At 43.7% G+C, this 22,342-nt stretch overlaps 1 non-coding gene across 1 annotated transcript; it reads right to left on the reverse strand.

The window, feature by feature from the left end:
• Positions 1-10,491: 10,491 nt before the first annotated feature.
• LOC119924985 lies at positions 10,492-10,629 on the reverse strand. Its single transcript, XR_005449658.1, has one exon. It is a non-coding gene; the product is annotated as a small nucleolar RNA SNORA7 (small nucleolar RNA).
• Positions 10,630-22,342: the final 11,713 nt, after the last annotated feature.

A 22,342-nucleotide genomic window follows, 5' to 3' on the forward strand; every position in this document is an offset into this window, starting at 1 on the left:
TAAATGACTCATCCAAGTTCATACAGCAGACTTGCGATGGAGCTGGGACTAGACCCCAGGACCTTCTGACACCCTGGCCTGTGCTTTATCCACTAAGCCATGCTGAGTAGGTATAGTAGTAGTAGTAGTGCTCTGCACACAGTAAGCGCTCAATAAATACGATTGAATGAATAATAATAATAATAATGTTGGCATTTGTTAAGCGCTTACTATGTGCAAAGCACTGTTCTAAGCGCTGGGGAGGTTATAAAGTGATCAGGTTGTCCCACCGGGGGCTCACAGTCTTCATCACCATTTTGCAGATGAGGTCACTGAGGCCCAGAGAAGTGAAGTGACTTGCCCAAAGTCACACAGCTGACAATTGGCGGAGCTGGAATTTGAACCCATGACCTCTGACTCCAAAGCCCGGACTCTTTCCACTGAGTCACGATGCTTCTAGTAGTAGCTAGAACACTCTTGGGAGCTAGGGTTATTCCCCATAGACCTTTCCCAGCGCAGAAGAAAACAATCGGTCATGCCTTCTGCAATCCCCTCCACTGAGTCCTCTCCTCCAAGAGGCCAGCCCTCTTTTCCTTTTCTTCAACTCCCTTCTCCAACTCCTTGACTTTATTCCTTTGTTCATCTCAAATTGTACTTTCCAAGTGCTTAGTACAGTGCTCTGCACACAGCAAGCGCTCAATAAATACGATTGAATGAATAAATGAATGAATCGCCTCCTAGCGCCACCACAATTACGTATATATCTATAGTTAATGTATGTCTCCCCATCTAAACTGTAAGCTCACTGTGGGCAGGGAATGTGTCTGTTTTAGGTGCTCAATAAACATGATTGGCTGACTGGAATGGGCGACTAACGGTCAATAACCTCACACCAGGCACTGCGTAGGTGCAGAATACTAGTCTTCAGAGGGGGAATTGGCTTTTTTATGGTTTGAAATAACTGTCACACAGTTTAATTTATCACATTGTTTCTCACTGGCTATAAATATATCATAACTTAGATGATTCCAGCTGTTGTTTGGATAACTTTACAAGCAATGATTACTTTAGGGAGACTTAATCCTCCTGGTTTCTCTTGCCACAAGGAGTAGTCACGTTTTTCAGTGTTGTATCAAAGCAGATTTCCCCACTGCCTTTTAGATCACCAGCATGCGATTTTCATCATAAATCACTACCTTGTGCACTAAATGGTTCCCAGCCTAACATCTGAGGTTTACGGTTTTTTTAAAAAGGCATTAAGTGCTTACTGTGTGCCAGGCACTGTACTAAGTGCTGGGGTAGATGCAAGGTTGGACACAGTCCATCCATGGGGCTCAGAGTCTTCATCCCCATTTTACAGATGAGGTAACTGAGGCCTGGAGAAGTGAAGTGACTTGCTCAAAGTGACAGAGCAGACAAGTGGCAGAGCCAGGATTAGATCCCTGGTCTTTCTAAATCCCAGGACCGGGCTGTAGCCCGGCCAGGCTGGCCCAGTTTCTTCTTTCTCGGGGATGGGAAGTTGACAACCAGTCACCTTCTGATAATTAAAATCTCTCCCTTCCACGAGAAAGCACTTTGGAGAAGCACTGAAAAGTCACAGTGTCAGTTTCCATTTCCAGAAGAAGTGCGGTCTAGTGGATAGAACAAGGGGCTGGGAATGAGAAGGACCCGTGTTCTAATCCTGGTTCTACCACATGTCTGCTGTGTGACCTTGGGTAAGTCACTTCACTGGGCTTCAGTTACTTCATCTGTAAAATGGGGACTGAGATGGGTGAGCCCCATCTGGGGCAAGGACTGATTGACTTGTATCTACCCCAGTACTTAGAATAGTGCTTGGCACATACTAAGTGTTTAAAAAGTACCTATTATTACTAGCCTCCTGTATCATCACACACCTTCTCTCCACAAGAAAAGCACTTTGTGGATGTTTTGTAGGTTTGTGAGGTTCTTAAGATTCTCACTCCATTGGTCCCAGCTATGTCTTTCATGTCTCTTATTTTTTGGGTGCTCTCTGAGTCACCCCATTGACACTTTCCTGAGTTTAGGCTTTATCACAGTTCTATAAGCCTGCTATGAGAAAGGCAGCTACTGTATTTAGCAAAAGCTACCATAAATCATTCTTCAGCTGCCTTAGAGTCATAAACCACCCTCTTAAATAGACTTAAATAGACAGTATTTTTATTGGCTCCAGGTAGTAAATGTCAGCTGTTGGCCCTGCTGTAAGAATTCATGTGGGCAAATTCGGGTTTTGCTGGGTTTTGGGGGGTCTTTTTTGCTTCCAAAATAGATTCACCCAAGACAAACGGCCATGCATTCTCCGGGTCCTTGTGTAGGGTTAATGAAAAAAGCTCAGAAGGTGAATTTGAAAGAGATACTTTCAGAAAGTCTCCTGGCTGGGCTCCTGAGGGCAGTGTTGACTTCCGAAGGCCCGATTCCTGCAAAGCATTCCTAGCTCTTGGAAATCGCCGATTAAGAAGGGAAAACTCCCAAGCTTGGGCTTGGGAGTCAGAGGTCATGAGTTCTAATCCCAGCCCCGCCACTTCTCAGCTGTGTGACTTTGGGCAAATCACTTCACTTCTCTGGGCCTCAGTTACCTCAGCTGTAAAATGGGGTTAAAGACAGTGAGCCCCATGTGGGACAACCTGATTACCTTGTATCCCCTCCCAGCACTTAGAACAGTGTTTGGCACATAGTAAGCACCTTATAAATACCACCCTTATTAGAAGAAAAACTGCAACCAAAAGGAAGAATGTCCTGGATCCCTCTCTTAATATGATAGCCAAGGACACCTTTTCCCAACTCCTAATCTATGTGTTTAATTAGGAACTAGGGGCTATCTAGTGAATTACTGCAGGATTTAAGCTATAGGGCCAGAGATGAGATAAGACTGCTCTTTTGGGCCGAACACACTGTTCAGTGGAGATGTCCTCATGGGGTGTCAGCCCAGTTGGCCAAGACTGACTTGAGAGGAATAAAGAAACAAGAAGCTACATGGCTAGTGGATAGAGCATAGGCCTGAGCATCAGATAGACCTAGTTTTTAATCCTGGCTCTACCGCTTGTCTACAAGATACTCAACTTCTCTGTGCCTCATCCATTTCATCTGTAAAATGAGGATTAAGATTGTGAGCCCCACGTGGGCCATGGACTGGGTCCAACTTGATTAGCTTGTGTCCACCCCAGGACTTAGAAGAGTTCCTGGCATATAGTGAGCGCTTACCAAATACCATTTTGGCATTGAATCGGCTGTGTATACTCCGTTTCTATTTGGATACTCGCAGGGACAAGAAGAGCCTACACTTTGCCAAACTACTATTTGAAGAAAGGAAAAAAAAGCAACTCCAGCCTCTCTATTTCTTAAAGAAAGCATCCATAGCCTGTTTCCCCAACCCACAAAGGAAGTGTTTTGAACAGCAGCGTATCACAGTTGGTGCAGACCGTGGACAGCCGGCTCGTCTCTCCAGTCAGATGTGATTATGTCAATCAGGTGTGGGCAATCTTGCCTGGCTCCTGATTGCTTGTGGCGTCTGTCCGAATGTCAAATGCCACTTGTCAGTTTGGGACACTTCTAGCTGCTGTCATCACCCATTGCTAGGCACTTTCCTAGGGCTGCCAATCAATCAATCTATCAATCAAGTGTATTTATAGAGCACTTATTATATTGTGGTATTTGTTAAGCACTTACTGTGTCCCCGGCACTGTCCTAAGCACTGGGGTGGATACAAGCAAATTGGGTTGGACATAGTCCCTGTCCCACAAGGGGACTCACAGTCTGAATCCCCATTTTACAGATGAGGTAACTGAGGCATGGAGAAGTAAAGTGACTTGCCCAAGGTCACACAGCAGATAAGTGGGGGAGCTGGGATTAGAACCCAGGCCATCTACTCCCAAGCCCATGCTAGAGCACTGTTCTACTACTACTACGAATAATAATGGAATTTATTAAGCTCTATGTGCAGAGCACTGTGCTAAGCACTGGGGAGGTTACAAGGTGATCAGGTTGTCCCACAGGGGGCTCACAGTCTTCATCTCCATTTTACAGATGGGGTAACTGAGGCCCAGAGAAGTGAAGTGCCTTGCCCAAAGTCACACAGCTGACAAGTGGCGGATCCAGGATTTGAACCCATGACCTCTGACTCCAAAGCCCGGGCTCTTTCCACTGAGCCACGCTGCTTCTCTAAGTGCTTCGGAGAGTACAACAGACAAGCTTAGCTGAGGGTGGAGGGCAGGTTTGAGGGGATAGAATTGCTGAAGGACAACCTCTTGGGGAGGCTAGTGTTGTTGATCAGGGGCAAGAGAGTTAGAGTGAGTCAGAAGATCCAACTTCTAGACCCGGCTCTGGTATATAATGTATTGTAAATTATATATTATAAATTACTTATTCATTCATATTAATGTCTGTTTTCCCCTCTAGACTGTATGGTTATTATGGGCAGGGAACATGCCTGCTAATTCTGTTGTACTGTACTCTCCCAAGTGCTTAGTACAGTGCTCTGCACATAGTAAGTGCTCAATAAATATCATTGATTGATTGCTCGGTACTGGCCTGTTGCGTTGTCTTGGGCAAGAATAGTAATAATTATGGTACTGGTGAAATGGGCACTGTACATGGCCTAAACTGTGAGCCCGTTGTTAGGTAGGGACCGTCTCTGTATGTTGCCAATTTGTACTTCCCAAGCGCTTAATACAGTGCTCTGTACACAGTAAGTGCTCAATAAATATGATTGAATGATTGAATGCAGTGCAGCCTGGGAGTCAGAAGGACCTAGAGTCTAATAATAATAATAATAATGGCATTTATTAAGCACTTACTATGTGCAAAGCACCGTTCTAAGCGCTGGGAGAGATACAAGGTGATCAGGTTGTCCCATGGGGGGCCTTATAGTCTTCGTGGCTCAGTGGAAAGAGCACGGTCTTTGGAGTCATGGGTTCAAATCCCGGCTCTGTCACATGTCTGCTGTGTGACCTTGGGCAAGTCACTTAACTTCTCGGAGCCTCAGTTACCTCATCTGTAAAATGGGGATGATGACTGTGAGCCCCACGCGGGACAGCCTGATCACCTTGTATCCCCCCAGTGCTTAGAACAGTGCTTTGCACATAGTGAGCGCTTAGTAAATGCATTATTATTATTATTAATCCCCATTTTACAGATGAGGGAACTGAGGCCCAGAGAAGTTAAGTGACTTGCCCAAAGTCACACAGCTAAGTGGCAGAGCCAAGATTTGAACCCATGACCTCTGCCTCCAAAGCCCGTGCTCTTTCCACTGAGCCACTCTGCTTCTCTAATCTCAGCTCCATCGTGTGACATTGAGCAAGTCACTTTACTTCTCTGTGCCTCAGTTATCTCATCTGTAAAATGGGGATGAAGAATGTAAACCCCAAATGGCACATGGACTGTGTCCAACCTGATTGCCCTGTATCTCCCCCAGTGCTTAGAACAGTAAGAGTTTAACAAATACCATTAAAAAAAAAGTGCTGGAGTAGATACAGTCCAATCGGATTGGACACAGTCCCTGCCTCACATGGGGCTCACACTTTAAATAGGAGGGAGAACAGATATTGAATCTCCATTTTACAGAAGAGGAAACTGAGGTTCAGAGCAGTTAAATGTTTTAAGGTCACACAGAAAGTTAAAGAAAGAGCTAGAATTAGAATTTAGCTCTCTCAACTCCTTAGCCCTGTGCTCTTTCCAATAGGCCATACTGCTTCTCAAGTCCCTTAACTTCTCTGGACTCAGTTCTCTCATCACTAAAATGGGGGCAAGCATGCCTGTGCTCACTCCCTCTTAGATTATGAGCCCTGTGGGAGACTGTCAGATCTCTTGATCTTCTATTTACCTCAGTACTTAGCATAATCACCAATAAATCAATGCTATTATTATGAGTCCTTGAAAAATGATTTGACTATCGTACGCAATTCCCACAAATCCCGAGTATAGTTTTACTTCATGCAGATTTAAAGCAAAAATGAAGTTCCCCAAGGAGGCAAAAGTGGACTAAAGAAATACTCGTTCCCTGCAGACTCGACCTTGTGACTTGTTCTTATTTATACTTAGTACTCTGCTCCGCATTTAGCAAAGGCTCCATAAGTACTGTTGATTGACTGCCTACGAACGGATGGCATCTTCATATACGCCTCTGAATTATTTGTGTCTGTGAGTAGGAGTGTGTTGAGGGGTGTGTGTGAGAGAAAATATAGGTAAAGTGTTCCTAATTCCTATCTTTAACCACGGACTTGGAAGGAAGCCATAGAAAGATTGTCTCCCACATTGAAACTATATTTCTGTTGCCTAAGATGGTGTTACCACCTGTTTGGGTTTGACATGAAAAATATGGGAAGTTGCGTGACTCTGTTCAGTCCCTGGAACAATAATTAGAGTCCAGAATCTTGCTCCACCTCAAGAACCGCCTTGAGTTCCCCGTCCAGCGACTATGGAAATCCTCAAAGGCTAGAACACATTTCTCTTGTTCTTTTTTGGTACTTACTGCACACCCACAGTATTCTGGGCTATGAACCTAACTTTCACCCTGTATGACTGGGTGAAAGTCCCCCTCGTCCCCCTCTCCATTCCCCCATCTTACCTCCTTCCCTTCCCCACAGCACCTGTATATATGTATATATGGTTGTACATATTTATTACTCTATTTATTTATTTATTTATTTTACTTGTACATATCTATCCTATTTATTTTATTTTGTTGGTATGTTTGGTTTTGTTCTCTGTCTCACCCTTTTAGACTGTGAGCCCACTGTTGGGTAGGGACTGTCTCTATGTGTTGCCAATTTGTACTTCCCAAGCGCTTAGTACAGTGCTCTGCACATAGTAAGCGCTCAATAAATACGATTGATGATGATGATGATGATGATGACGACTTCGCCACCCTTTAGAAGCTTCTAGTCTAAAATCAGGCACAGTACCCAGAATCCACTTAAATGGATCTTGCACATATCTGATTATTCACTTGTAATTTTTTTTGCACTTTTCCCCTTGGGCTTTCTGTTCAATTTTCTGATTCCCTCTAGACTGCAAATTTGTTATGGACAAGGAACACTTCTACCAGCTGTTATATTCTTCTCTCCCAAGAGCTTAGTACAGTGCTCTGCACACAGTAAGCACTCAAAAAATACAATTGATTGTTAAATTGATCTGTAGTTCATTCAATCAGTGGTATTTATCTATGCAGAGCACCATACTAAATATTTGGTAAAGTACAATACAGTTGGTAGACATGATTCCTGCCCTCAAGGGACTTCAGTTTAGCAGCGAATTGGAAAAGAGTGACTTTTGGATTGAGAAAACCTAAAGTCCTTATGGTACATAATCCCTCCTTCTAACAGGAAGTGTAAGATTGTGGAGGGTTTTGAATAAGAAAAGAAACCTAGAGTTTGGGAAATAGGCCATTCTTGGCAAATGGAACAAAGGAACATATCTTCCAACACTACTCTTCTAAGTGCTTAGAACAGTGCTCTACACACAGTAAGTGCTCAATAAATACCATTAATTGATCAGAAGAGGGCATAAAAAGCCTGGAGTGAAAGAATTTGACATGAAGGCTTGTTTGTTTGCTTGACCAGAACAAGTGTCCAGAAAATGGTGACTGATTCACTAAAATTAGTTGTGCTACTCCACCATTCTGTTTTTTTTTTAACATACACATCAGGATTAAGTAAGCAGATAGAGAAGCCAGTGTAAATGTGTTGGAAATCTTTCCCCAAGACCTCATTTTTACAGAGAATATCAGTTCATACTGGAAAACGGAGAATGCTCCTCTGGTTCCTACTATCTGTTGCCTTAAGACAATATGACTTGAGTGGGTACTATATAGTTTACTCTGATAAGGGCATCATTATACTAGATACTGTTCAGGCCTGGGGCTGATCAAAGGAAGCCTTTTTAGATACAGCTGTGATGAATGAAGCAATAACCCGAATTACCATCCTGACTAATGTCTGTCACCTGTTATATATTGTAACAGAACACCAAATGTTCCCACAGTAATGATGTTGGAAGTTCGGCCTGGCCCCTATTGTTGAAGGCTCTAATCTACCAGCTGCAGAAGACAAAAAATGAGCAAACCATGTATGTGCTTTGGTGCAATGCAGTGAGAGTCGAAAAGCAGGTGCTGATTTAGTTGGGGTCTTAGCATTTCAAAACCAGAAGAAGCTCAGTACCGACCCAAGATGTTACTGCGTAAAGCCACTTTTCCTAAAATGGAGGGGTTGTAAACTTTCGGGAATCCTGGATAAAGGAAAGCTCACATTGTATGGCTCACCAGGCCTGATCACCAGCGTGGGCACACAACTCTTTTTGTAGGAAGAGCGTGTCACTTGGAGTCAGGAGACCTAGATTCGAGTGTCAGATTTGCCACAAGTCTGCTATGTCACTTAACCTCACTAAGTTACTGTTAATAGAGTCAATAGAGAAGCAGCATGGCCTAGCAGAAAGAGCACGGGCCTGGGAATCAGAGGACCTGGGTTCTAATCCTACTTTCACAACTTGTCTGCTGTATGAACTTGGGCAAGTCACTGTACTTTGTGCCTCAGTTACCTCATCTCTAAAATGGGGATTAAGACTGTGAGTCCCGCATGGGACGTGGACTGTGTCCATCCTGATTATTTTGTATCTACCCCAGCACATAGTACAGTGCCTGGCACATAGTAAGCACTTAACGAATACCGTTTTGAAAAAATAGTACTTATTGTGTGCGGAACACTGTACTAAGCACTGGAGAAAGTAGAATACAATGGAGTTGGTAGATGTGATTCCTGCTCACAAGGGGCCTACAGTCTGCAGGAGGAGACATACATAAAAATAGATTAGGGATAGAGGAAATAGTAGAATATAAGAATATTTACATAAGTTCCGTGGGTTGGAGTATCAAAATGCTTAAGTGTTCTTAACTCCAAAATGGACATAAGATGCCTGCTCAAGCTGCCTCTTAGACTGTTAACCCTGTGGGGGACAATCAATGACTGTGTCCAACTCCATTATCCTAACCACCCCAGCACTCAATGGTGTGCTTGGCAGTTAGTAAGTTCTTAATAAATACTATAATTGTTCTTAATTATTATTATGTTAGCTAGTCATATTTATTGCACGTTTACTGTGTATTATAGAATTACAGTCCAGTAATACTCAACTCACACTGATGTCCACTTTAAACTCCAACGATATGGTTCTAAGATGTTAAACAGAAGAATTTAGCCCAGAGGGCTGGGAAGGAATCTTTCTAAGTCTCAGGATCGCCTATGCCCAATACGGTTAGTATTGGCAACTGGCCACATTGAATGCTACAAAAATCACCCATTTCTCCTACCTAGGCAGCTCGGTGTGAAGCTAGAGATCTAAAAATCCAAATAGAGAAGACTACCATGGCTTCTGTAGATTGTAAGCTCATTCTGGGCAGGGAATGTGCTGTTTATTTTGTATTGTGCTTTCCCAAAAGCTGAGTACAGTGCTCTGCACACAGTAAGTGTTCAATAAATACGATTGACTTAGAACAGTGCTTTACACATAGTAAGTGCTTAACAAATGCTATCATTATTATTATTGTTATTGACTAACTGATTCTGTAGGACTGACCAATAAGGATGCTCAACTTGGCATAAAACAAGAGATCAAACAAAGCAGTGTAGAATCTAGACCGCACTTAGAGCTGCCAAGACCTGAACCTACTTGAAGTATCATATCTGCTTCATCCAACAGTTCCATCTACACCAATATGTGCCATATTAATGCAGACCAAAAGGGGCTCAGACAACCTAGTCTTTGTTCCTCCTAGATTATAAACTTCTTCAGGGCAGGGAGCATGTCTACTGACTCTACCGTACTCCCCCAAGTGCCCAGGATTGTGGCCTGCTCAGAGTAAATGCTCAATAAATAGTACTGATTGAGTGGAAGGTAGCCCACCTTCCATCATATCCATTCTCTAGAGATTTCCTGGGAAAAGGGAAAGAACACAGACAGGCTCCCATGCATTTTTTTTTATTAGCAAAGATGGTGATCATTAGAATGGATTGGGCATTCCTAAAATCCCAGCTGTAGTAGTTCCATCAGTGATTTCTGGAGTTCAACACAGTGCTGCTCACATGGTAGGGTGCTTTTCTTAATGAACACTATTGATCTGGAATTTGTATTTGTGTGTATGTGAAAAGGACCTGTTTCCAGCCACTATGCAAAGACGTGGTTAGGGTTTTGAATTGGTATCCCACTGCTCCCTAACTCTCCCCAGGCCATCTCATTTCTGATTGCAGCTCGTCTGTCATTCATTCATTCAATTGTATTTATTGAGTGCTTGTTATTATTGTTGTTTTATGCTGTTGAGTTGTGTCCGACCGTGGACACATCTCTCCCAGAGCGTCCCATCTCCATCTGCAATCGTTCAGGTAGTGGATCCAGAGAGTTTTCTTGGTAAAAACATGGAAGTGGTTTACCATTGTCACCTTCCACACATTCTGCTTGAGTCTCCGCCCTCTACTCCAAGCCTCTGCCGCCCAGCACAGGGGAGTTTTAACTTGTAGCAGATTGCCTTCTACTCACTAGCCACTGGCCAAGCTAGGAATGGAATGGGTAGGCCTCTTCTTGACTCTCCCTCCCATAGTCGAGACTGGTAGAGTACTGGAAACTCTCCAGGTGCGACTCTGAGGGGGGTATTGAGAGTTTACTGTGTGCAAAGCACTGTATTACGCACTGCTGCTACTGTTTCTCTGCCCTCCCAGAGTTCTGCTTCGTTGCCTAAAGGGCATGCTTTGGGGTGTCTTTGAAACTGCTTTTCTACTCTAGTCCTCATAGCAGCTGTTTGAGGGCCTTCTTTGAAATTCCCTCTCTTCTTGCATCCTGCTCAGCTTTTAGACTGTGAGCCCACTGTTGGGTAGGGACTGTCTCTACATGTTGCCAACTTGTACTTCCCAAGCGCTTAGTACAGTGCTCTGCACACAGTAAGAGCGCAGTAAATATGTTGCCAACTTGTACTTCCCAAGCGCTTAGGACAGTGCTCTGCACACAGTAAGTTCTCAATAAATACGATTGAATGAATGAAATTAATGAATAAATACGATTGAATGAATGAATGAGTGAATGAGAGGGAATTGCAGCAAATAGGGCTTAAATCTGGAAGGGCTTAGGAAGAAATGGTCTGTAAATTCTGTGAGACTGTGTCTAATGTGTCCACAAGTAGAAAATTAGCTGAAGAAAATTTAGGGAAATGTTTCATCAACCCCTAATTCACTGCTCTGAATTTTGGAAGACACGGACAGGGCAGAGAATCATTTATAAATGTCCTCTATCTTCAAAACGATTTTGCTTCTATTTGGTTTTCAAATGCATTCAATGAACTACTGCTGGGGGTGGACATATTGAAATGTAATGAATCGGGAGAAGGATTTTCATTTTCCAAAAAACGTCATTTTAATATTGATGCTCTTTAGTGATAGGGCTATCAGGTTTCGAACTGCAAAGTGGAATCAGCAGAGCAAGCGCTTACTAAAGACCATCATTATCATTACCGGTGATGCATTACTCTGACACACCAGCAGGAAAAACTAAAGAGTGACAGTTTTTTTTTTCTAATCCTCTTAAACTGCTAGCCTGTCTAGCATAAATTATGCTTTAACCCTTTATACAATGAAAGCTTTATACAGTAATAATTATGGTATTCGTTAAGCACTTAATATGTGCCACATACTGTTCTAAGGGGTGATGATCCCACCGCACGGTGATCCCACCAACTCCTTAATTGAGCATTTAATCACCTTGCCCTCTCCTGCCTCACCTCACTACTCTGCTACTGCAACACAGCCCACACACTTTGTTCCTCTAATACTAACCTTCTCACTGTACCTCAATCTCATCTATCTTGCCGCCGACCTACTTCTGGCCTGGAATTCCCTCCCTCTTCACATCAGACAGATAATTGCTCTCCCCCCCAATTCCAAGCCTTATTGAAGTCTTCCTCCAAGAAGCCTTCCCTGACTAAGACCTTCTCTCTTCTCCCACTCCTTTCTGCGTCACCCTGACCTGCGCCTTGCATATGTTTTATTTTGTTGCCTGTCTCCCCCTTCTAGACTGTGAGCCCGCTGTTGGGTAGGGACTGTCTCTATATGTTGCTGACTTGTACTTCCCAAGCGCTTAGTACAGTGTTCTGCACCCAGTAAGCACTCAATAAATACGATTGAAATGAATTCATCCTTACTCCCATCCCCACAATATATACATATATATTTGTAATTGATTTGTTCATTCATTTACTTTATATAGATTAATGCCTTTCTCTCCCTCTAGACTGTGAGCTCACTGTGGGCAGGGCATGTGTCTACTGTTCTATTGTATTCTCCCAAGTGCTTAGTACAGTGCTTTGCACACAGTAGGCACTCAATAAATATGAATGAATGAATGAATGAATTTATATTAATGTAAGTCTTCCCCTCTAGACTGTAAGCTTGTTGTGGGCAGGGAATGTGTCTGTTATACTGTAATAATAATAATGGCATTTATTAAGCGCTTACTATGTGCAAAGCACTGTTCTAAGCGCTGGGGAGGTTACAAGGTGATCAGGTTGTCCCACAGGGGGCTCACAGTCTTAATCCCCATTTTACAGATGAAGTAACTGAGGCACAGAGAAGTTAAGTGACTTGCCCAAGTCACACAGCTGACAATTGGTGGAGCCAGGGCTTGAACCCATGACCTCTGACTCCATAGCCCGTGCTCTTTCCACTGAGCCACGCTGCTCTCCCAAGCACTTAGTACAGTGCTCTGCGCACAGTCAGCGTTCAATAAATACAACTGACTGGCTTACCGACCGACTGAACCGCTACTGAATTAGCCTTACAAAATGAGAAGTGTGTTTATGCTGCTGTTCCTTTAGGCAGAACTATTCCAAGAATACATGTTGCAAGGAAGATAAATCAGGTATGTGGGTCAGTTGAAGGAGTTGAAACCAATGTGAGGTTTGAAGTCCACCAGAGAACTCCGATTATCAGCAAGGCTACTGGGGTAATTCCACATGCCCTAGTTAAACATTTTAAGGAATTTACACAGAGGCTTTAATTCCAAGAGCTATATTACAGGAAATCCATCATAAATAGCGATTATTTTGTAATCTCAACAATAAATAAAATGTAGCAAGCTAATCCCCCTATTGTTTTAATATGAATAGACCAGAGTAATCTGAGAAATAAAAATGAATGAAAGACACTGTGGCCTAATAAAAAGAGCACAGGGTTAAGAATCTGGGGTCTGGAGATCCTACTTCTAATTCCAGCCCTACCACGGGTCTGCGCTATGTATTTGGGTAAGTTCCTTGACTTCCCTGAGCCTCAGTTTCTTTTTCTGTAAAACAGCATTAAGATCTCTGGGCTCCTTACCTCTTAAATTGTGAGCCACCAGGAAAAGAAACTGGATCTGATGACCTTGTATCTACCCCAGCGCGAGGTGTAAATGCTTAATAAATAACACAATGGATTCCGTGATAGTTGCAATAGTACTCTTTTAAGTGCTTAATGTCTGTAAACCACTCAACTGAGTACGAATAAGCTCCCCTCTTGACTGTAAGCTCACTTTGGACAGGGAATGGGCCTGTTTATTATTATATTGTACTCTCCCAAGCGCTTAATACAGTGTTCTGCACACAGTAAGCAGCCTGGAGCATTGTGGCCCAGTGGATAGAGCACAGGCCTGGGAATCAGGAGGACCTGGGTTCTAATCCTGGCTCTGCCACTTGTCTGCTGTGTGACCTTGGGCAAGTCACTTAACTTCTCTGTGCCTCAGTTCCCGCATCTGTAAAATAGGGACTGAGACTGGGAGCCCCACGTGGGACATACACATATTGTACATATTTACTATTCTATTTATTTTATTTTGTTAATATGTTTTGCTTTGTTGTCTGTCTCCCCCTTCTAGACTGTGAGCCCGCTGTTGGGTAGGGACCGTCTCTATATGTTGCCAACTTGTACTTCCCAAGCGCTTAGTACAGTGCTCTGCACACAGTAAGCGCTCAATAAATACGATTGAATGAATGAATGAATGAATGACAGGGACTGTGTCCAACCCGATTTGCTCGTATCCACCCCAGCGCTAGGTACAGTGCCCAGAACATAGTAAGCGCTTAACAAATACCACAAAGAAAAGAAAGTAAGAGCTCAATAAATGCGATCAACTGACTGACTGAATTAGACATGGTCCCTGTCCTTCAGGGGGCTCATTTTCCAAGACTATTAGGGAGAAGAAAAGATTGGTGACAGAGATGGAACAAAAGACAGTAACAAAGATCAGTAGGGGACAGTGGCTAGAGGAGCCCGTTGTTGGGTAGGGACCGTCTCTATATGTTGCCAACTTGTACTTCCCAAGCGCTTAGTACAGTGCTCTGCACACAGTAAGCGCTCAATAAATGCAATCGAATGAATGAATGAGCAGAATTTCAGGAGCCACATGGCTCAGAGTCCAAGATCACAACCACGGCCACAGTGACCACTCCAGCATTCATTCATTCAATCGCATTTATTGAGCGCTTACTGTGTGCAGAGCACTGTACTAAGCGCTTGAGAAGTACAAGTTGGCAACATATAATTTAATCATTATAAATGATTTAATTTATAGCAGCACCATCCACGGTCTTCCGGAGGGTTAGTGGAGGGGCTCCAGGCTGCTGATGCTTTTCTGTGTCCGCGAGGGTGGTGCGAAGTGGGTTGGGATGGAGACTTCTCAGTGAAGCGGCAGAGCGGGATTACTTGAAGCGCCAGTTGGATGGCAGTAAGGTAGTTGCTTCAAAGTTATTACGCTCACCAGCCCTTGCAACAAATTCTTAAACAGGATTAGGTTATTCTAGAAGTAGAATCTGCAGGAAGGGGAATTTTGTTGCTGTTGTTAATCTGTTCCCCCTTTTAGACTGTGAGCCCACTGTTGGGTAGGGACTGTCTCTATATGTTGCCAACTTGTACTTCCCAAGCGCTTAGTACAGTGCTCTACACACAGTAAGCACTCAATAAATATGATTGATTGATTGATCTGTGTTAATTATATGACCTACAATAATAATTGTTTAGTTCCCTTCGCATAAAACGCAGATCCACATAATTATGAACATTGTTAACTTTGAGCTTCTTGTCAGCCTTGGTAGGTCTCCTTCAGTTATTTTCAATCTGATTTCATTCATTCATTCATTCAATCGTATTTATTGAGTGCTTGGGAAGCTTACTAAGCTTGGGAAGCTTACTAAGCGCTTGGGAAGTACAAGTTGGCAGCATATAGAGACGGTCCCTAACCAACAGTGGGCTCACAGTCTAGAAGGGGGAGACAGACAACAAAACAAAACCTATTAACAAAATAAAATATATAGAATAAATATGTACAAATAAAAGAGTAATAAATACATACAAACATATGCAATCACACCCTCTGCAATTGCTAAAACATGAGTGCTTGCTCCAAGAAGCATTACCTGTTAGCCTCCAAAACTTAAACTCATTTCTATGAAAAATGCTACCTAACTCTCATTCTTATCACTCTACGTCTCATCACGCGATCACATCATTGAACACGAGTGGAAACCAACCTAGACCTTCTGCAATCATTCCGTCGTATTTATTGAACGCTTACTGTGTGCAGAGCACTGTACTAAGTGCTTACCTTGACTTCATCTGGAGGCTTCATCAGAATGTTTCTCCTCTCAGCTGATTTCATAGTATTTACAGTTCAATTTACCCATGAATCTCCCTGTATTTGAAGCTGCTGTTAATCCATCTTAGTCTAATGTCAATAGAATGCTTTACTAAAATGGTAAAACAGACGGTAAATGTGACAAGCTTGGGGTACATAAATTACAATCAAATCAGACACAGGACTCACAGTCTAAGGGAGAGGAAGAAGAGGTACAGTGCTCGGCACACAGTAAGTGCTCAATCAATACGATTGAATGAATGAATAGCTGTCATTTCTTTATTTATATTCATGTCTGTCTCTCCCCCCAGCCCCCCCCCAGACTGTAATATGATGTGGGCAGGGAATATGTGTTTATTATTATACTCTCCCAAGTGCTTAGTACAGTGCTCTGCACACAGTAAGTGCTCAATAAATACGATTGAATGAATGAATGAATGAAAGATGTATTTAGTCCTTTTTTTTACAGTTGAGGAAACTAAGGTTTAGAGGAGTTAAGGGATCCTCCCAAGGTCTTACAAGCAGACAAATGACAGCGCTGGGATTAGAACCCAAGTCTTCTGGTTCCCAGGCCTATGCTCTTTCCATCTTCTTCTTGCCAAATCTAATGGCCTCTACCACTCGGCTACCTTCAGCACTGTGGATCAGTCCCTTCCTGAAACATTATCCAGCACTGGCTTCACTGACACTAATCTGTCTCTTCTGATTCTCCTTCTATGTCTTTTACCGCAAAATAAATGTTCAACAAACACCAGCGATTAATTGATCGATAATGAATGTTAATTTCCAATCCAGTACTGTTTCTTGTTATCATGTAGCAAATGTGATAACAGTGTTTAAGCACATTTTCTTGCTTCATAGAGAAGCAGCGTGGTTCAGTGGAAAGAGCATGGGCTTTGGAGTCAGAGATCATGGGTTCGAATCTCTTATCCACGAATTGTCAGCTGTGTGACTTTGGGCAATTCACTTAACTTCTCAGTGCCTCAGTTCCCTCATCTGTAAAATAGGGATTAAGACCATGAGCCTCCTGTGGGACAACCTGATCACCTTGTAACCTCCCCAGCACTTAGAGCAGTGCTTTGCACATAGTAAACACTTAATAAATGCCATCATTATTATCATTATTATTATTGTAGGTTAAGGTAGGACTAGGTTCCCTGAAATGAAGGTTGTAGTCATTGAAAAATTGGATTTTTTTAATTGTATTTTTTGTATTTCACTTAGCGGTATGAGCTCACTGTGGGCAGGGAATGTGTCTACCAACTCTGTTATAGGATATGAGAAAAACTGATACGAGAAGCAGTGTGGCTCAGTGGAAAGAGCACGGGTTTTGGAGTCAGAGGTCATGGGTTCAAATCCCAGCTCTGCCAATTGTCAGCTGTATGACTTTAGGCAAGTCACTTAACTTCTCTGTACCTCAGTTACCTCATCTGTAAAATGGGGATTAAGACCGTGAGCCCACCGTGGGACAATCTGATCACCTTGTAACCTCCCCAGCGCTGAGAACAGTGTTTTGCATATAGTAAGTGCTTAATAAATGCCATCATTATTATTATTATGATTATATTCTTCCAAGTGCTCAGTACAGTGCTCTGTACATTCATTCGTTCATTCATTCAATCGTATTTATTGAGCGCTTGCTGTGTGCAGAGCACTGTACTAAGCTCTTGGGAAGTACAAGTTGGCAACATACAGAGACAGTCCCTACCCAACAATGGGCTCACAGTCTAGAAGGGGGAGTAAGCACAGTAAGCACTCAAAAAATACAATTGGTTGATTGATTTTCAGAATAATGAATATAAGCAAACTGACTCTACCCTCCTAATATTATTATTATGGTATATATTAAGCACTTACTATGGGCCAGGCACTGTACTAAAAGCTGGGGTGGATATAAGCAAATCAGGTTGGATACAGTCCCTGTTCCACATAGGGCTCACAATCTCAATCCTCATTTTTCAGATGTGGTAACTGAAGCCCAGAGAAGTGAAGTGAGTTGCCCAAGGGCTCACAGCAGACGAGTGGCAGAGATGGGATTAAAACCAATGACCTTCTGATTCCCAGGCCCATGACCTAGCCACTACGACATGCTGAAAACTGGCACCTTAGGGCTAAATGTCTGTATTTGGACGGTATGATTTTTGTGTGAATTTGAAATTCCCTCAGGTCAGAAAGACTCAAACAATTCTCTCCATCCATTGGTGTGAAAAACATAAACCTCATTCGTGAATCTGGTTGGGGGTTTTTTTGGTCTTTTTTTTTATGGTATTGTTAAGCACTTACTGTGTGCCAGTCACTGATCTACGCAGTTGGACAGACCCAAACTAAGCAGGTTGGACACAGTCCATGTCCCACACGGGGCTCACACTCTTTTAGTACATCTATTTTAAGCCTAACCTCTAGAATCCATGCGATACAACCGGCCAGAATGGGATAGGAAAGCTTTGCAAATAGGACTCTCGTTGAGAGCAGGGAATGTCACTGTTTACTGTTGAATAGTATTTTTCCAGGTGCTCTGCAAATGGTAAATGCTCAATAAATATGATTGAATTGAATTGAATTGACTCTCAAATTTTTTAGTACCCTTTTCCCTGTATTTAAGCAACTTACTTTTAAATGCCAGGGTAAGATAACATACATATCTGTATATGAGGAGTAGGGAGTCCTAGGGGAAAGAACACTTGCCTGGGAATCAGAGGACCTGGATTTTAAACCGGACTCTGCCGTTTGCTTGCTGCGAGATTTTGGGCAAATCGCTCAACTTCTTCATATCTCAGTTTCCTCTTCTGAAAAATGAGGATTCAATGCCCGATATCCCTCCTATTTAGACTCTGCGCCTCATACGGGACAGAAATGGTGTCCAACCTGATTAATTTGTATCTACTCCAGCTCTTAGAGCATTGCTTGACACATAGTAAGTGCTTAAAAAAAATTATTATTATTATTCACCCACATTTATTCCCGCCAAAAACTAACCAGAAAAGACCAAGATGCAGATGCAGTGAATTTCTTTCAGCTTCACTGCTTGAATTCCTTTGGCCTGAATCCGACTTCTTTGGGTCTTGGTGAAGCCGACAATTGGTAATTTCAGTTAGCACTGTTGGTAATAGTGATTGAGCATCTTCTTTGTGCAGAGCACTGTACTAACATCTTGGGAGAGTTCAGTAGAGTTGATAGATATGATCTCTGCCCTTAAGGAGCTTACACTGTTCCAGGTGCTGTGGGGAAGATGAAAACAGTCTCTAGCTTGGTGGAATTTTCCAACAAAGGGGTGAGGCAAGAAAAGAGCATAAAACATGCAATTAATCATGCAATTCCCACCCCCTCCCCTGCCGCCCCCAGACTGTGAGCTCATGGTGGGCAGGGTGGGATTGTCACTGTTTCTTGCTGTATTGTTCTTTCCCAAGCGCTAGAAAAGCAGTGTGGCTCAGTGGAAAGAGCCTGGACTTGGGACTCAGAGGTCATGGGTTCAAATCCAGGCTCCACCAATTGTCAGCTGTGTGACCTTGGGCAGGCCACTTCACTTCTCTGGGCCTCAGTTACCTCATCTGCAAAATGGGGATGAAGACTGTGAGCCCCACATGGGGCAACCTGATCACCTTGTAACCTCCCCAGCGCTTAGAACAGTGCTTGGCACATAGTAAGTGCTTAACAAATGCCATCATTATTATTATTATTACAGTGCTCTGCACACAGTAAGTGCTTAATTCATTCAATTGTATTTACTGAGCTCTTACTGTGTGCAGAGCAATGTACTAAGTGCTTAATAAATATGATTGAATGAATGAATAATAATTATGGTAATTTTTAAGCGCTGACTATGTGCCAAGCCCTGGTCTAAGTGCTGGGGTAGATACAAGGTGATCAGGTTGACCACAGTCCTGTTTCACATGGGACTCACACTCATCCCCATTTTACAGATAAGGTAATTGAGGCACAGAGAGCTGAAGTCACTTGCTCAAGGTCACACCGCAGACGTGTGGCGGAGATGGGATTAGAACCCAGGTCCTCCTGACACCCAGGCCTGTGCTCTATCCTCTGAGCCACACTGCCCTTTCTGCACAAACAACTCAAGGGCGGGTTCTGCAAGCATCAGGGCACACTTTTCCCTCCTATCGCTGTCAATCGGTGGTATTTATTAAGTGCTACTACACGCAGAGCACTGTGCTGAGCACCTGGTAGAGCACAATACAAATGAATTGGTAGGCATGACCATCTGGGCTTGGGAATCAGGGGTCGAGGGTTCTAATCCCGGCTCTGCTAATTGTCAGCTGGGTGACTACGGGCAAGTCACTTAACTTCTCTGTGCCTCAGTTACCACATGCTGCATGGCTCAGTGGAAAGAGCAATGGGCTTTGGAGTCAGAGGTCATGGGTTCAAATCCCGGCTCCGCCACTTGTCAGCTTTGTGACTTTGGGCAAGTAACAACTTTTCTGGGCCTCAGTTACCTCATCTGTAAAATGGGGATGAAGACTGTGAGCCCCTGGTGGGACAACCTAATCCCCTAGCGCTTAGAACAGTGCTTTGCACATAGTAAGTGCTTAATAAATGCCATTATTATTATTATCATTATTATTATTATCTGTAAAATGGGGATTAAGTTTGTGAGCCCCACGTGGGACAACCTGATTACCTTGTATCTGCCCCAGTGCTTAGAACAGTGCTTGGCACATAGTAAGCACTTAACAAATACTATTATTATTATTATTATTATTGTTATTATTAAAAAGGCACCGCTGTACTTTCATGGATGACACATGCCTGGTTGGAACAGATTCTCTCTCAACAGTACTCAGTACTAATACTCAAGGTTCAGCTTCATTGTTTTTTTTGGTTTGGGGTGGGGTTTTATGGTATTTGTTAAGCCCTGACTGTGTTCCAGGCATTGTTAGAAGTGCTGGGGGAGAAACAAGCTAATCAGGTTGGACTCACTCCCTGACCCACCTGGGGCTCACCGTCTCAATCCCCATTTTACAGATGAAGTACCTGAGGCCCAGAGAAGTGAAGTGACTTGCCTAAGGTCACACAGCAGACAAGTTGGGGAGTCAGGGTTAGAACCCAGGTCCTTCTGACTCCCAGATTCCAAGCTGTAGCTTCTCTATCAGTGCTTCTCGATTAGCGAAGAATGTGAAATGTACCGGCCTAGAGTTTTGACTTGATATGAAGAAAGAAGAGATTGGGTCCAGTTGGTACTGGAAGCAGCGTGGCTCAGTGGAAAGAGCCCGGGCTTTGGAGTCAGAGTTCATGGGTTCAAATCCCGGCTCCGCCAACTGTCATCACCATCATCATCATCAATCGTATTTATTGAGCGCTTACTATGTGCAGAGGACTATACTAAGCGCTTGGGAAGTAAAAATTGGCAACATATAGAGACAGTCCCTACCCAACAGTGGGCTCACAGTCTAAAAGTGGGAGACAGAGAACAAAACCAAACACACTAACAAAATAAAATAAATAGAATAGATATGTACAAGTAAAATAAATAAATAGAGTAATAAATATGTACAAACATATATACATATACACAGGTGCTGTGGGGAAGGAGGTAAGATGGGGGGGATGGAGAGGGGGACAAGGGGGAGAGGAAGGAAGGGGCTCAGTCTGGGAAGGCCTCCCGGAGGAGGTGAGCTCTCAGTAGGGCCTTGAAGGGAGGAAGAGAGCTAGCTTGGCGGATGGGCAGAGGGAATGCATTCCGGGCCCGGGGGAGGACGTGGGCTGGGGGTCGATGGCGGGGCAGGCGAGAGCGAGGCCCGGTGAGGAGATTAGTGGCGGAGGAGTGGAGGGTGCGGGCTGGGCTGGAGAAGGACAGAAGGGAGGTGAGGTAGGAGGGGGCGAGGGGATGGACAGCCTTGAAGCCCAGGGTGAGGAGTTTCTGCCTGATGCGCAGATTGATTGGTAGCCACTGGAGATTTTTGAGGAGGGGAGTAATATGCCCAGAGCATTTCTGGACAAAGATAATCCGGGCAGCAGCATGAAGTATGGATTGAAGTGGAGAGAGACACGAGGATGGGAGATCAGAGAGAAGGCTGATGCAGTGGTCCAGACGGGATAGGATGAGATCTTGAATGAGAAGGGTAGCGGTTTGGATGGAGAGGAAAGGGCGGATCTTGGCAATGTTGCGGAGCTGAGACCGGCAGGTTTTGGTGACGGCTTGGATGTGAGGGGTGAACGAGAGAGCGGAGTCGAGGATGACACCAAGGCTGCGGGCTTGTGAGACGGGAAGGATGGTAGTGCCGTCAGCAGAGATGGGAAAGTCAGAGAGAGGGCAGGGTTTGGGAGGGAAGACAAGGAGTTCAGTCTTGGACATGTTGAGTTTTAGGTGGCGGGCAGACATCCAGATGGAGATGTCCTGAAGGCAGGAGGGGATGTGAGCCTGGAGGAAGAGGGAGAGAGCAGGGGCAGAGATGTAGTCACATCATTACTAAAGACTACCAAATATCCTAGCCTGTGGTAAAAAGCAAGATTTAAAAAATTTAACGGCAAGAATGGACAGTTTAAAATTCCAAATACTTAGGAGTATTTGACAATAAATTGATTTCTGCCATGAAATAGTTCACTCGCCCCGCTTCAAAGCCTTATTGAAGGCATATCTCCTCCAAGAGGCCTTCTCAGATTAAGCCCCACTTTTCCTCATCTCCCACTCCCTTCTGCATCACTTTGACTCGCTCCCTTTGTTCTTCCCCCGTCCCCACCCCACAGCACTTATGTCCAT

Source organism: Tachyglossus aculeatus, chromosome 2 (genome assembly GCF_015852505.1).
Source record: "Tachyglossus aculeatus isolate mTacAcu1 chromosome 2, mTacAcu1.pri, whole genome shotgun sequence".
Taxonomy (NCBI): Eukaryota; Metazoa; Chordata; class Mammalia; order Monotremata; family Tachyglossidae; genus Tachyglossus; species Tachyglossus aculeatus.